This window comes from Heterodontus francisci, chromosome 18 (assembly GCF_036365525.1).
Source record: "Heterodontus francisci isolate sHetFra1 chromosome 18, sHetFra1.hap1, whole genome shotgun sequence".
In the NCBI taxonomy this organism is placed as follows: Eukaryota; Metazoa; Chordata; class Chondrichthyes; order Heterodontiformes; family Heterodontidae; genus Heterodontus; species Heterodontus francisci.
The window spans coordinates 32,836,824-32,849,492 of NC_090388.1; the positions used below are offsets into that span (position 1 = coordinate 32,836,824).

Genomic DNA, 12,669 nt, shown 5'->3' on the forward strand with positions numbered 1-12,669 from the left:
TTGTAGATGAGGGTAAAGCAGTTGATGTAGTCTACATGGACTTCAGTAAGGCTTTTGATAAGGTCCCACATGGGAGATTGGTCAAGAAGGTAAGAGCCCATGGGATCCAGGGAAATTTGGCCAATTGGAGTGGCAGGAGGCAGAGGGTGATGGTCGAGGGTTGTTTTTGCGATTGGAAGCCTGTGACCAGTGGTATACTGCAAGGATCGGTGCTGGGACCCTTGCTGTTTTTAGTGTACATTAATGATTTAGACTTGAATTTAGGAGGTATGATCAGTAAGTTCACAGATGACATGAAAATATCATAAATAATGAGGAAGAAAGCCTTAGATTACAGGACGATATAGATGGGCCGGTAAGATGGGCAGAGCAGTGCAATTCAATCCTGAGTAGTGTGAGGTGATGAATTTTGGGAGGACTAACAAGGCAAGGGATTATACAATGGATGGTAGGACCCTAGGAAGTACAGAGGGTCAGAGGGACCTGGTGCACACTTATTCATAGATCACTGAATGCAGCATCACAGGTAGTTAGGAAGGCATATGGAATACTTGCCTTTATTAAGCATAGAATATATGAACAAGGAGGTTATGATGGAACTGTATAAAACACTAGTTAGGCCATAGCTGGAGTACTGTGTACAGTTCTAGGCACCACACCATAGGAAGAATGTGATTGCACTGGAGAGGGTGCAGAGGAGATTCACCAGGATGCTGCCTGGTCTGGAGCATTTCAGATATGAAGAGAGACTGGATAGGCTAGAGTTGTTTTCCTTAGAGCAGAGAAGGCTGAGGGGGGGACCTGAATGAGGTATACAAAATTATGAGGGGCATAGATAGGAAGAAACATTTTCCCTTGTCAATAACCAGGGGGCATAGATTTAAGGTAAGGGGCAGGAGGTTTAGAGGGGATTTGAGGAAATTTTTTTTCACCCTGAGAGTGGTTAGAATCTGGAACACACTGCCTGAAGGGGTGGTAGAGACAGGAACCCTCACAACATTTAAGTATTTAGATAAGCACTTGAAACGCCATAGCATACAAGGCTACGGGCCAAGTGCTGGAAAACGGGATTAGAATAGATAATAAAGACAAGAAATGCTGGAACCACTCAGCAGGTCTGGCAGCATCTGTGGAAAGAGAAGCAGAGTTAACGTTTCGGGTCAGTGACGCTTCATCGGAACTGACAAATATTAGAAAAGTCACAGGTTATAAGCAAGTGAGGTAGGGGTGGGGCAAGAGATAACAAAGGAGGTCTAGATTGGACCAGGCCACATAGCTGACCAAAAGGTCACGGAGCAAAGGCAAACAATATGTTAATGGTGTGTTGAAAGACAAAGCATTAGTACAGATTAGCTGTTAATACACTGAATATTGAACAGCAGCAAGTGCAAACCTGAAAAAAACAGTGGGTAAGCAAACTGAACAAACTAAGATGAAATGAACTAAGTGCAAAAAAAAAAGATTGTAAAAAATGTAAAAAAGAATGTAAAAAAAAAAGAAAGAAAAAAATAACTAAAAATGAAAGTAAAATGGGGGGCTGTCCTATCTATAGAATAGAATAGATAGGTGCTTGATGGCCGGCACGGACACGAAGGGCCTGTTTCTGTGCTGTACAACTCTATGACTCTAATTAAGGAGCTGGAGGCACTGTGGTTTTGGTACATTCTGTTCTTAAGAGTGTACATTTGAAATGACTGGCAAGAGATTTCCCTATAGTAAATTAATTTATATATCGTTAGTCTATGCCAAGTGTACCACTGGATCTGTGGTGCTCACATGATAAGTAGTAATGGTAAATTTCTTGTGGTACCGACCATGGTAAATCACAAGATGCAATGCTTCATAATATCAGAAACATTATGCTGTTTAAATTGTAAGTGTCTAACTCTAAGAATACAAAGTCTACACAGGTTCATACAAGTCAAGTAAGAGCCTATTCAATAAACATTAGGTAACGTCATACAGCTGTCAATGAAAGGACTGCAGATATCCTGGCTTTGGTACTTTTCATCCCCATGAAATTCCTTTAGTATTAGCCTTGAAGTGTAACAGTGAGTTAGGTAATGTATGTTGACATATCACATACTCAGAAAGGTAGCATTATTTTGTGAGCTTAAGCATATTAAAGGGCCAATTTTGTCTCAGGATGGGAAATAGGGGTGCAGGGGGAAAAATGGTGGCAAACCTTCCAGCCCCCTAGAGCGTGAGGCCCAGGGGAATCTTAACTCCTGGGCCTCATTGCATGCCCGAATACAGTCAATATGATGGCAGTGAGTGGCAGTCAGGATTGTTGAAGGGGGTTAGGCCACTGCCGGGGACCCACAGAAATGGTCCTCAGCAGGATAAGTACGGATGGGGGTAGTGGGGAATTGGCAAGTTCATTACTAGAGGAAGGAGAAAGCCCTGGTTAGAGGAGGCCCAAAGTATCCTTGTCGGACCAGGAAGAGCATTCCGTGTCTACCAAGAACCTTTAAAATAAAGTTTTAAAAGGACATACCTTGGCCTGGATCCCTGGTGCCATCAGCTTTTGCTGTCAGGCTGGAAAACATGCCAGGCATAGTTGGGACTGCAGTTAAAAAGAGCCTTTAAGGGTGCAGAAAAAAGGCAACACAAAGCTCGACAGAAAAGAGATAAGGAAGACTAAAGGAGAAGATCAAGAAATAGGGCAAGAATGCTATAGTATAGAGGCTTAAAACAGGCCATCAGGGGATATGGATCTAAGATGGGTAAATGGATTTGAGATACAGATCAGCCATAATCTAACTGGATGACAGAGCAGATTAGAAGTCCTGAAAGGCCTACTCCTTTTCACATGTTCATTTGTTATGAAGATATTCAACTTTTGTGATCAAGCTGAATTTAAGGAATATCTAGTTTTTTTGTGCTTATGCAATTGCCCTATGGTACTCTTCACAATTGTTTTTCCAATGGCAGAGGTTAGCAGCAAAGATCTATGGCATGAGTACAAGAACTACATCTTCTCAAATTAACCTCTACTGTGCCAACTTGAATATGTAACATTGAATAGTGTTACAAAAATTGATTTTTAAAATATCATTTTATTTGATTCTCACCTGCAAAGCGTGGGGCAGGAAAACCTTTTGGAACTGGTGAAACTATAATGTCAGGCATGTTTGTTTCATTTGTCTCTGGTTAGATGTGTGAAATAGATTGTCTCTACCTAATATTTGATTTTTTTTTTAAGAGTCACCTGGACGGTAATATTACAATACATTTTAGTACAACTCAGCTGCCACATTCAGGAATGAAGTTGCACATTAGTAAATAGGGTAACAGTGAAATGCCCATTATATTTTCAATAAGTGTTATAAAGGTCTTTCTCAAGAATATTAGAAATGACTATTACATTGCTTGTTCTGGGGAAAATATAGACACACAAAATGTCTCCAAATTAATTAAAGAATGATTTTAATTACATAAGTAACAATTCACTGTGGTTTCTCTTCTTTTGCAATGCTTTTTTTTTCTTGGGTGAATTCATTAGAAAAGAATGTTTGAAAATGAACTGAAAAATAAACCTTACCAGAGACATCTAACAGAATGCCTGTGAAAAGGAAGATAATTGATCACTCTAAAATTCACAGCTAAGAAATCGATAGAAATAATTAGCAAGATTAAATTAGTCTTTGTGTTAAATAAACAAGAGAGATATTTGGAATGCAGGTTGTGCGAGATCTAAATTTCAAAGTGATTTTAAAATTCATGTTGAATGTATTTTGATATTGCATATTGAAGCCATGGGGGAATTATATGCTCTCCCCTGCGGGGGGTTTGGAGGTGGGGAGGGCATAAAATTGGACTGGATGGTAGTGGGGGAGGGGGGCCTCTGCACAGTGGCGCAGTGGTTAGCACCGCAGCCTCACAGCTCCAGCGACACGGGTTCAGTTCTCGGTACTGCCTGTGCGGAGTTTGCAAGTTCTCCCTGTGTCTGCGTGGGTTTCCGCCGGGTGTTTCCTCCCACCTCCAAAAGACTTGCAGGTTGATAGGTAAATTGGCCATTGTAAATTGCCCCTAGTGTAGGTAGGTGGTAGGAGAATGGTGGGGATGTGGTAGAGAATATGGGATTAATGTAGGATTAGTATAAATGGCTGGTTGTTGGTCGGCACCGACTCAGTGGGCCGAAGGACCTGTTTCAGTGCTGTATCTCTAAATAAATAAAATAAATAAGTCCGGGGTGCAAAGGCCTGTGAATGGCCTTCCTGCCCCCGCCACTAATTGAGGTCCTTAACTGGGCAATTAAAGCCCAATTAAGGGTCTCACCCTGCTGCCGCAATTGGCTGTGTGGCAGGTGGCCCTGTTGCCACACGGGAAGTGCGGCAGGAAAAACCATGCGGGTGCTTTCCAGATCCGGGGGAGGTTCCTCATTCAAAAACGCTTAGTGCCTGAACGAGGGACCCGGCATCGAGAAAGAGGGCCCTCTGACAGCCACCCCCCTGCCCTTGCTAACGCGCCCCCCCCCACTACACTCCCACCCCTGCAAACCCCATCCTGTGAGACCCCTCCTGCCCTGTGGCCTGGGTAGGTGCTCCACTGGTAGCAGCCACTGCCTCTGCGGTGGTGCTGCTCAGTGAAACAGCTGCTGGCCTCTGATTCGCCAGCAACTCTTCGAAGGCGGGACTTCCGTCACTGGGGTGCTTTATCCCGTGGAAGGCCTGCCACTGTCCACTTAAGTGCCTAATTGGCACTAGATTTGGTGGGTCTTCCGCAGAAGTGCCAATGCGGGGTTCTCGGCGTTGCTTTTTCCAGATGTCGAGACTCCTGTTGCCAGCATAAAATCCCGGCCACTGAGTTCCAGGGCATGGGATATGTATGATTGATTTTATGAAGTTGTCTAGCCTTTCATTCCAGGAATTTAATGATACTATCATTTCACGGTTAATGCAGGCAGATCTTTGACTGAAATACTATTGAACATATTCTACTCTCCAGAATTCAATGATATCAAAAACAGGTTAAAAGTATACTTGATATGAATTTTTAAATAATTTTGGAATTGAGGACTTGTTCTCCATAGCTGCATTACACATGCTCCTAGTCTGGATTGAAAATAAAGACAAATGTGATTTCTGTTCACGTTCCATTGTCCCTTCAAATCAAATAAGTGTATTTAAATTTTTTGAACAAATAATCCAAACTGCATGTGAAGATCTAATCAATAGGATTCTGTCTTGAATAAAAGGTGCTTACCCATGAACACCAAAGCAATATAATTCAGTTAGAATGAAACTACTAACATACTTGGTTGCCTACCCCAACAGGTCATTTTTTGATGGTGAATTTTTGATTAACTCATTTTTAAGAAACTTAGTCTCATTGGGAGTCTTGTTAAATTTGTTTTTAATTACTGCTGATTTCAATTTGATTTCTAATGTACAGTCTAGAATATTCCTTGAATGTGCAACAAAAATGAGCAATGTTTTTGGCATTTATTTTTTTTCACTGTGATCTAAACACACTGAGTTTAAAAGTGGCATTTGAAATCTTGGTCTTGTTTTGAAACCTTGAATAACATGACTAAGTCCCATTTGTCTTCCTTCTGGTGCTGTTCATGCCCTCCCTTGCCCTAGTTTTTCCTTTTATTTGCTCTCTATACCTCGTGTTCTAATCATTGTAGTAAAAGGGAAAACTAAAAGTAGTCAGTATTCTGCAGCATTAATTTTATTTCCTGACAAAGATATGCATTTGCTTTTACCACATACAGTATCAATTAAATGCAATTAACAACTTGATTCTGAAACTTCTATTGATTGAGGTACAGCTGATAAATTTAAATATGTATAGAAAATAAACATAGCTGCTGAAAATCAGTTACACTTAAATTGATCCTCCATGGGACAGCATAATTATTGGCTAATTCACAGAGCTCAATAATCAAGCACTGGGATGCAGATCTTAAGAATTTATTTTAATTCAGTTGGCGCCTATATGTATACAAGTTATTCTCTGACCTCACAATATAGCAAAATTTTTGTACATTTCACAGAATCACAGAATTACACAGTGCAGAAGAGGCCCTATGGCCCATCGAGTCTGCACCGATGCATTAAAGACACCTGACCTGTCTAACTAATCGCATTTGACAGCACTTGGCCTATAGCATTGAATGTTATGACGTGCCAAGTGCTCATCCAGGTACTTTTTAAAGGATGTGAGGCAACCCGCCTCTACCACCCTCCCAGGCAGTGCATTCCAGACCGTCACCACACTCTGAGTAAAAAAAGTTCTTCCTCAAATCCCCCTTAAACCTCCTGCCCCTCACCTTAAACTTGTGTACCCTCGTAACTGACCCTTCAACTAAGGGGAACAGCTGCTCCCTATCCACCCTGTCCATGCCCCTCATAATCTTGTACACCTCGATCAGGTCACCCCTCAGTCTTCTCTGCTCCAGTGAAAACAACCCAAGCCTATCCAACCTCTCTTCATAGCTTAAATGTTCCCCTCTGCACCCCCTCCAGTGCAATCACATCCTTCCGATAATGTGGCGACCAGAATTGCACACGGTACTCCAGCTGTGGCCTTACCAAAGTTCTATACAACTCCAACATGACCTCCCTATTTTTGTAATCTATGCCTCGATTGATAAAGGCAAGTGTCCCATATGCCTTTTTCACCACCCTATTAACCTGCCCTTCTGCCTTCAGAGATCTATGGACAAACACGCCAAGGTCCCTTTGTTCCTCGGAACTTCCCAGTTGCAGGCCATTCATTGAATACTTCCGTGTCACATTACTCCTTCCAAAGTGTATCACCTCACACTTTTCAGGGTTAAATTCCATCTGCCACTTTTCTGCCCATTTGACCATCCCGTCTATATCTTCCTGTAACCCAAGACACACAACTTCACTGTTAACCACACGGCCAATCTTTGTGTCATCCGCGAACTTACTGATCCTACCCCCCAACATGGTCATCTATGTCGTTTATATAAATGACAAACAATAGGGGATCCAGCACAGATCCCTGTGGTACGCCACTGGACACTGGCTTCCAGTCACTAAAACAGCCAGCTGTCATCGCTCTCTGTCTCCCACAGCTAAGCCAATTTTGAATCCACCTTATCAAGTTACCCTATATCCCATGTGCATTTGCTTTCTTGATAAGTCTCCCATGTGGGACCTTGTCAAAGGCTTTGCTGAAATCCATGTAAACTACATCAACTGCACTACCCTCATCTACACACCTGGTCACATGCTCAAAAAATTCAATCAAATTTGTTAGGCATGACCTCCCTCTGACAAAGCCATGCTGACTATTCCTAATCAAATTTTGCCTCTCCAAGTGGAGATAGAGTCTCTCCTTCAGAATTTTCTCCAATAGTTTCCCTATCACTGACGTGAGACTCACTGGTCTGTAGTTCCCTGGCTTATCTCTACAACCTTTCTTAAATAGTGGGACCACATCAGCTGTTCTCCAGTCCTCTGGCACCTCCCCCGTGGCCAGAGAGGAATTAAAAATTTGGGTCAGAGCCCCTGCAATTTCCACCCTTGCCTCTCACAGCATCCTGGGACACAATTGTCCGGACCTGGAGATTTGTCCACTTTTAAGCCTGCCAAAACCTCCAATACCTTGTCACTCCCTATGACAATTTGCTCAAGAACCTCACAGTCTCTCTCTCTGAGTTCCATATCTACATCCTCATTCTCTTGGGTGAAGACAGATGTGAAGTATTAGTTCAACATCCTACCAATGTCCTCTGGCTCCACCCACAGATTTCCCCCTTGGTCCCTAATGGGTCCTACTCTTTCCCTGGTTATCCTCTTCCCATTGATATACTTATAGAATATCTTGGGATTTTCCCTACTTTTACCAGACAGAGCTTTCTCATATCCCTTCTTTGCTCTCCTAATTGCTTTCTTAAGCTCCATCCTACACTTTCTGTACTCCACAAATGCTTCCGTTGATTTGCTCTCCTTGTATTTTCTAAAAGCCTCTCTTTTCCTTCTCATCATACCCTGAATGTTTCTGGTCATCCATGTTTCTCTGGCCTTGTTGCTCCTACCTATTACCCTAGAGGGAACATGTTGGGCCTGTACCCTCCGCATTTCCTTTTTGAATGCTCTTCTGTAGATTTCCTGACAAGTAACTCTTTCCAGTCTACCTTGGCCAGATCCTGCCTTATTTTACTAAAATTCACTCTCCCCCAATCCAAAACCTTTTTTTGCAACTTGTCTATTTCTTTCTCCATAACAAGCTTAAATTGTACCATGTTGTGGTTGCTATCACCAAAATGCTCCCCCACCAACACATCAACCACCTGTCCGGCTTCATTCCCCAGAATTAGGTCCAGCACTGCACCCTCCCTTGTTGGATCCTCTACATATTGAGCTAAAAAGTTCTCCTGTATACATTTTAAGAACTCCACTCCATCTAAGCCCTTAACGATGACTATCCCAATTAATGTTGGGGAAGTTGAAATCACCTAATATAATTACCCTATTATTATTTTTACGCAACTCTGCGAATTGCGCACATATTTGCTCCTCAATTTCCTGCTGACTATCTGGGGGTCTATAATAAATACCTAGCAATGTGGCTGTCCCTTTTTTATTCCTAAACTCTACCCATAAAGCTTCATTTGATGCCCCCTCCAAGATATCATCTCTCCTTACTGCAGTAACTGACTCCTTTACTAATATTGCAATGCCCCCTCCTCTTTTACCCCCGCCTCTGTCTCACCTGAAGATTCTATATCCCGAGATATTGAACTGCCAATCCTGCCCCTCCCTCAACCATGTCTCTGTGATGGCTACAATATCACAATTCCACATGTGTCAATCCTTTCCCTTAACTCATCCGTTTCACCTGTAATACTTCTGGCATTAAAGTAGAGGCCATCCATCCTGGTCTTACTCCCTTGAAACTTTCTTCCACTGTATTCCCTCTGACTTGTTTGCTTTCCTGTGTTTAGCTGTGTCCCTATTCTGCTAGGAGTCTGCGTCCCCTCCCCCTGCCAAATTAGTTTAAACTCCTCCCAACAGCACTAGCAAACCCGCCAGCAAGGATGTTAGTCCCCCTTTGGTTCAGATGTAGACCGTCCCGCTTGTACAGGTCCCACCTTCCCCAGAAACGGTCCCAGTGGTCCAGGAATCTAAAACCCTCCCTCCTGCACCAACTCTTAAGCCACGCATTCATCTGTGCTATTCTCCTATTTCTATACTCGCTAGCACGTGGCACAGGGAATCCAGAGATTACAACCCGAGAGGTCCTGCTTTTTAGTCTACTGCCTAACTCCCTGAATTCTTGATGCAAAACCTCATCCCTCTTTCTACCTATGTCATTGTACCAACATGTACCATGACCTCTGCCTTATCACCCTCCCCCTTCAGGATGCCCTGCAGCCGTTCAGTGACATCCCGGACCCTGGCACCAGGGAGGCAACACACCATCCTGGAGTCACGTTGACAGCCACAGTAGCACCTATCTGTTCTCCTGACTATTGAATCCCTTATTACTATTGCTCTTCCTCTCTTTCCCCCTTCCTGTGCAGACAGACTGCTTGTGGTGCCAGAAACTTGGCTCTGTCCGCACTCCCTGGAGGAACCAGCCTCATCAGCCTCCAAAATTGAATACCGATTTGCAAGCGGGACCCCAGGGGACTCCTGAACTACCTGCCTGTTTCTCTTGAACTGCGTGGTGGTCACCCATTCCCTTCCTTCCTCAAGTCCCTTCAGCTGCGGTGTGACCACCTCTCTAAACGTGCTATCCACGATGCTGTCAGACTCGTGGATGCTCCACAGTGATTCCAGCCACCGTTCCAGCTCTGAAACCCAAGCTTCCAGGAGCTGCAGCTGGACACACTTCCTGCACACATGCTGGTCCCGGGGACTGGAAATGTTCCCAGATTCCCACATGCTGCAAGAGGAGCAAACCACGGCTTTAAGCTCTCCTGCCGTGACTAAACCCTTTAAATTTAAAACTTTAGAAGACTATTATAATAAAAAATTCCTGCAATGCTAAGCTCTATCTAATTTTGATAGCCTAATCAATTTTGTAAGTCTGTACCCTACCTATCTACCACTGAATCTGAAAATATAAGGTTGAGAAACACCTCTTTTTGACTTTATTCTTTGCATTACAGCTGTTGTTGCCCCCATAGTTTCCTCTTAGTCGTATTTCAGGGCCAATTTTAACTCCCTGCGAGAAGCTGGCAGGAACAGATGACAATCCTGTGCAGGAGACTTCATTGGAGGCACAGTAGATTTTAACTGCCAGTCAGCTGTCCGCCTGTTTCGGATGGGAAAGCAGTAGCTGGTCAACTGGATGGAAAACAAAGATCGGGTGGTCATGGTAGTAAGGAAAGTCCAGGAGCAGTGGGGTGTTGCAAGGGTCTCACAGCTGGGAAAGGGGACTGTCCGGGGTGGCAGAGGCCTGGAACTTCCTGCTCCACTAAGTAAAGATTTTTTTTAAATCTTATTTTAGTGGGTCTCTCTAGACCAACAGCTTTGGCAGAGTGATCTTGATGGCCACTCCATTCAGGAGCAGGTTAACACATCATTGGGATCCCATGTATGTACTGAGACCCCTATCCATATTTATTAATGTGGCTCCTGCAAGATCCTCAACGCGCTAAATCCAGCAGCTTTAAAATGAGGAATTAGCAGAAACAAAGTGGAATTGAAGCCATTCCATTCCAACTGCTCCCTTGCTCTTTTCCTGTCAATTCTAGAGGGTTAAAGTTCCCCATGTCTCTTGTTCAGAGATAGAAATTGACTTTGTAATTTCTGCTTTGTGCGTTTAAAAGTATACTTCTCCAAGCACTCTCTTCTACAATCTATTCCTGTTCAGCTCCATTAACTACTTCCTCAATCTTTCAAAGGTTGCTTTTCTAAAATTAACAGTGTTTGTTTTACTCTGCACATGCATGGTGAGTCTGCTGCTAATCTCACTTATGTTATGGTCACTATTCCAAGATGTTCCCTAACCTTTCCTTGTTCAATTGTCTCTGGTTTGTTATACAAAACAGATCTAGAGTCACTGCTCTTTGTCTGTTTCTTAACCATTTGAAATAATTTTCTTTAATCATCCGGCTTAAAAAGGAGCCCAAGACCATGTTTAGGAAGTAAATCTGTTTTTCCCCAGATAATTTCAAGTAGATCAAAATTCTCATGACAATTCCATTTATGCTCAAACACCACTCTAATCTGCACATCACCAGTTGTAGCCTCACTCTGATTCAGATCCCAACAACTAACTTCTTCCAGAAGGACAGTTGGGCAAGAATTATGTCCACTGATTCTACAGGTCATTAACCCCATCCCAAATCTCGAGAACCATTTTGGGCAGGTGTTCTCTGCCTAGAGAGGCACAAAAATGGTGTTCGCCATGAGCGGTTGTAATTGGCTATAATCCTAATCTGCAGACCTATTTTAATTTCATACCTGACCCCACGTTTTGTGTCTCTTTTTCATTTTCCCAAGTCTCCCACCATTTGTGACTTTTTGATGCCTTAATGCTTCTGCCAGTTACTTGGTTGAGATGATCATTCTACTCATGATTCCTCTATGAGTTTGTCTGTTTATAGATCAGTTCACAGAATCATTACAGTGCAGAAGGCCATTCGGCCCATCGTGTCCGCACTGGCTCTCTGAAAGAGCAACTCCGAGTTCCATTGCCCTGCCTTCTCCCCATAACCCTGCACATTCTTCCTTTTCATATAACTGTCTAAATTCCCTTCTGAATGCTAGTTCGAGAATAATGACCCAAAACGTTAAGATATCTGTTGTTTCCACAGATGTTGACTGACCTGCTGAGTGTTTCACCTTTTATTTCGGATTTCCCGCATCTGCAGCATTTTTGTTGCCTCTGGAGAACTGCCCGTTTTATTGAAGATTGCAAAATAATGGAAGCCTGTGTCGCACTCCTGGAGTGCAATACGTACCACGTTCTGAAATTTTGAGATTAGAACTATTTAGGTATGTAGCCTGTGCTGAAGCACAACCACCAATTTAAATGAGTTTGATCTGCATCACTCTTTCTGTCCACAATTCTCCCACCATTACTGTCCCAATGTAAAATCCTCTGTTACTTCCTCTTTCAAGCGATGTGATTACAGGCAAACCCAGCCGCCATTGCTGCGGAGATTTAACCAAAACGTTAATCACATCCCCAACGGCAGCCAACACTCTCCGGACCCGTCCCCCCTCAGCACCAACCCCGCGGTTACCTTGGTAACCCCGGGCCTGTCACTCACCGGCTCGCCCCGATTCCCGCACCAGCGAATGACCGCTCTGTTTGCGTCACTTCCACTCTCCGCATTCCCTTCATTTCCGTTCTGGTTCACTTCCACCCCAGAACAGGTGTTGAGTTTTTGCTGAAATGAATATTTCTTGCTAGCTTCTGTTTTAATGCTGCATCTTTTTTATTCATCGCTGTAATACTGCCATCCCAAGCCAAATGGAAAGCAAACAGACTCTTCATTACTTGATTAGATGACTCTTGACTGTCAGTCAAGTAGCCTTCATTCACCCCCCCCCCTCCCTTTCCCTTTGATTTTTTTCTTATAAAGTCCCTATGATTTTTCTACTGCGTTGATCACAATACTCGCCTGGAAATTAATCTTTATTTCCTGCAAATTCAAGGATAATCCTAAAAAGTTGGAGTAGACCATTTAGCCCAATGAGCCTGCTCTGCCGTGCAATGAGATCATGG

The 12,669-nt window shown here is 43.3% G+C and overlaps 1 protein-coding gene across 10 annotated transcripts in view; it reads right to left on the bottom strand.

Annotated features, from left to right (window-relative positions):
* LOC137379542 (interleukin-1 receptor-associated kinase 4-like) overlaps window positions 1–12,267 on the bottom strand; it is a 43,382-nt gene extending 31,115 nt beyond the window's left edge. For 4 of the 10 annotated variants that reach the window (XM_068050510.1, XM_068050513.1, XM_068050512.1 and 1 more), the window contains exon 1: window positions 11,765–12,178. The gene's annotated coding sequence lies outside the window, so the exon portion shown is untranslated. The other 6 variants (XM_068050504.1, XM_068050505.1, XM_068050508.1 and 3 more) reach the window with 6 other exon arrangements.
* Between the last annotated feature and the right edge of the window lie 402 nt (window positions 12,268–12,669).